General features: G+C 44.3%; 1 non-coding gene across 1 annotated transcript; it reads left to right on the forward strand.

Annotated features, from left to right (window-relative positions):
• The first annotated feature begins 3,327 nt into the window (after positions 1-3,327).
• On the forward strand, positions 3,328-3,400 carry Trnar-ccg (transfer RNA arginine (anticodon CCG)). Its single transcript has one exon. It is a non-coding gene; the product is annotated as a tRNA-Arg (tRNA).
• Positions 3,401-4,226: the final 826 nt, after the last annotated feature.

Genomic DNA, 4,226 nt, shown 5'->3' on the forward strand with positions numbered 1-4,226 from the left:
GACTTAGCTGGTGGTAGACTCAAAGGGAAACAGCAGCTGAGATGAATGGAAAGGTAGGTCGGGTTTACTCACCATTCGGATTTATGGGAGGGAGCTTTCCACGGAATCCATTTGATGCAAATGAGGGGTGGAACCACCCAGTAGGAGGAAAACTTTGGGGATGGAGCAAGTCCAGCAGAGGATGCACTCAGGGGGGAAAGGGAGAGCTGGCTCTGGCCAGGTGCCAGGAATCCCTGACAGGAAGCTGCTCATGGTAGGCTCTCTGAGCCAGGATGACTGAGGTGCTTATGTAGCCAGAGGCAAGTAGGTGCAGGTTTGAATTTCTGTCACATCAACATTCATGGCTCTATAAACTGTCTGTATGTCTTGGGATGATCTCAGGGGCAACGGGAGATTAAGTCATATGAATGTTCACCCAAAGGCTGCCATGGTGGTATAGGCTCTTAATGCTCAGGTGACTGTGATGACCTCCTTGGTGGGTCCTCTTGCTCAACAGGAACTCGAAGTGGCAGAGGCAGAGGCTAAACACAAACTTTACAATATGCATATCCCGCCACTGAGGTGTGCCTGGCTGCCTCTCCTGCTAGATGCCCACTATTTTTGACTTGGTGCCTTGAGAGGAACATCCAATTATCAGGACATTACTTTTGGACTCTTACCACTATAGAGGAGACAAAAAGAGACACTGAATCTAGATGGGAACATATTAAGTTTCCAATAAGCTGCTCTGCTACCAACAATGCTATATATTCACTCTCTGAAAAGCATGACACTTTAAAAAGGATTTTAAGTTGGGCAGCGGTGACACACACTTTTAATCCCAGCATTTGGGAGACAGAGGCAGTCGGATTAAAGGCATTGGCCACCATTGCCCAGCTAGACATAGTCTCTTGTTAAGCCTGGGGCTCACATTTTCTCAGCTAGGTTGGAAGCCTGGAAGTCCCAGCAATCCTCCTGTCTCCACTGCCCTCAGAGCTGGGGTTAGGCATTTTCAAGGATGTTCTGTTTGTTATTGGGGTGCTGTGATCTAATCCCCAGAACCAATGTGCAGCAAGGGCTCCTAACTGCTGAACCATTTCTTTTGCCTAAGCATGGCATATTTAAGGCATTGAGAGTTTTCTCTGTGATGCTGCAAACAGAGACTACATAATGGTGTGTACATTAGTACCAACCATAGACTATACACAGAGGAAACCTTAATGATAACTACGAACTTTAGTTAACAATGTTTCAATGTGAGTTCATCAATCATAACAAATGTACCACTTAATGCAAGTTGTTCATGGGAGAATTCCAGAGGGTGAGGATGTGTCTGAGAATTCTGTACTCTTCCCTCAAAGTTTTAAAAGGCCTATATGTGCATGGACAGCCTGTGCCTGGTGCTTGCAGAGGTCACAAGAGGAGGTCAGATCTCTTGACAATGGAGTTATTGATGGTTGTGAGCCATCATGTGGATGCTGGGAATCAAATCTAGTTTGTCTGCAAGAGCAGCAAGTGCTCTCAGCCACTTAACCACCATATTTGTGGTATAAGGCAGAATCGATTTATGAATCCTTCCCAGTTTGTCAAAATGCTAAAGCTATGTGCTCAAAAGTTGAGACTTAGGCAGATGATACTCCAGAACTCTAGCACAACTATTCTACCTAACAAACAAGACAATAAAGTCCAGACTTAGCCAGGTGTGATGTTACAGGCTTAAAATCCGAGCACAGGAGAGGCAGAATAGAATTGCTGAGTTTGAAGCCAGGTTGAGGCCAGCCTGGTCTACATACTGACCCCCAGGCCATCTATGGCTACATTGAAGAAAAAGGAAGGAAAAAAAAAAATCAAGGCATTACGTGAAGCCAGGTCTTCCTCACGGAATATTTGGGGAAGAAGGTTACCACTGTAGTCAGGGAGACAACTAGTTTCACCCACTACTGCTTACACACCAGCATCAAGGCAAAGGGCAACCACTAAGTATTAACTTGGGGCTTAAGAAGAGTATTTCCCAATGCACACGGGCTCACAGGCTACAAGTAATAAAAGAGTAAATGACTATCATTCAACAAAATGTGAAAGGCACACATGGGCGTTTAATCTAACTCCAAGTGGTAAACTAGCAGCACAGTCTTGATTTTCTATTTTGTATCTTACTTACTTTTCCTGCTACTGCTATGACATAGCAGGGGAACAGTGATTTAAGGGAGCTTTATTTTAGCCATCCACTATCATTAATTAACCAGAAAAGAGCACATGCTGGCTGCTCCAGTACTGATCCCTTAGCTGGGTTGTTCCTGCCCCTCCCCCCTACTCCACACACACAGGTACCTGAGTATTGACAGGCAGACAGACATAGGTAATCAGACATTCTCAGAGACCCTCTTGCGCCCTCTTGATTCTGAGATTCTGAGTAGACAACCCTAACCATCACATTTGAATTACCCATATTGTTTTTTGATTTTTCGAGTTTTGGAGCCTGTCCTGGAACTAGCTCAGTAGACCAGGCTGGTCTCGAACTCGCATAGATTCGCCTGCATCTGCCTCCCGAGTGCTGGGATTAAAGACGTGAACTATCCCCATATTGTATTCTTACATTGCAAACAACAGGGATTACCTGGGAGGGGGGGGGAGCTCTGAAACTGTAATTTTAAAACCTACAATGCAGCCAACAAATTTCATGGAACCAGAAAGTCCGTTGTTATCCGATATCTAGCTTTAGGATGAAAAATATAAAAGCATTATTTTGTATCTAGAAACCTTGTCTTCTCCTTTAATCTAGGGGGAAGAGTGGGGGTGTTGGGAAAGAAGTTTCGTTAAACTGGGAAAGCCTGTTCACCCTAGAATCTGCCAAAAGTCCACAGCACATAATAGGTTACCAAATCAATGTTTGTTGAGTAAAAGCAAGAAAGAATGGGGAAACGGGGTTGGGAAGCCCAGGGAGTTTAGGGTGGGTGAGACAGAAAGGTCCCGGGACCTTTGGAAAATGCAGATGCTGCGGCCCGCCCAAGACGAACGGAGGGCACGGTACGGGCTGTTTTAAAGTTTCCAGGAGGAGGCTAACAAATCAATATCAAAAATTTTTCCCCTGCCACAAAAACCTCAGAGGGAGCGGACGCACTTTCTCCCGGGCCGTACAGCGCCACAGTCACTAGCAGCAACCAGTCCTCAAACCAGGGCTGCGGCGCAGACGCACTGGAGATTCAGGGCTGAGGCTGGCGGCGCAGCAGGGACTGCGCAAGCGCACTTGGCATCGCACGCAGGCCTGAGCGAGATCGGAACTCGGTGGGTGGGGCCGTGAAGATTACATCACATAAGGAGATGGTGTGAGAGCCTGCATCCCGTGGTGACCCAGTGGCCTAATGGATAAGGCATCAGCCTCCGGAGCTGGGGATTGTGGGTTCGAGTCCCATCTGGGTCGTGCCATGATTTATTTTGTTGGAACGAAAAAGAACTGACAATATAAAAGTCGGTTGTTCCTTGCACTGCTGAGCGTTTTAAAAACCACACAGAGCATTTAAGTAAAAGGTTGTTCTCTAATAGTATTTCAGTTCTTTAAAAAATATTTTTGCCTAGCTTTATTGAAGCATAATTAACAAAACTATAAAAAAAACTATTTAAAGGAATTTTACTCTTCTTTGTGTTTTTCTTCTCGATACAGATTCTTAGTCGCTTTTATTTATTTGTTTAATTATATTATTTATTTTGAGGCTTGAATTTGTTTGTGAGGCTTGAATGAGAAAGAAACGGCGTGACTGCTCACTCCTTTTCATCCCAGCACTCAGAGAGGCAGAGGCAAGCTGATCTCTTGTAGTCTTCAAAGCCAGTTCCAGGGCTAAGACGGGCTCAAAAAAAGAAAGATAAAAAAATAAATTCATGAATGAATAAATGGATGAATAAATAAAGAATGAAAAATAAATAAATGAAAGAAGGAAGAAAAATAAAATGGATCACTACTACTACTACAACACACACACACACACACACACACACACACACACACACACAGCCTATCACAAACTGGCAAGTAGATCTTTTCACTTGGGACTTCTTATGGGCATCAGCGTTCAAAACAGTCCCTTCCCATCCTGACCTCAAGGGATGTGTGAACACACTTCACTGTGCTGAGCTCAGATTTAGGAGAGTTTCTCTGAAAGCATCAATTACAGCACACAGATGTAATAAACATAATTTAAGGTTTCTATCCTCAGAGTACTACGGATAACAAAATGTAATTAGAACATCAT

The sequence above is a fragment of the Phodopus roborovskii genome, unplaced genomic scaffold (assembly GCF_943737965.1).
Source record: "Phodopus roborovskii unplaced genomic scaffold, PHOROB, whole genome shotgun sequence".
Classification (NCBI taxonomy): Eukaryota; Metazoa; Chordata; class Mammalia; order Rodentia; family Cricetidae; genus Phodopus; species Phodopus roborovskii.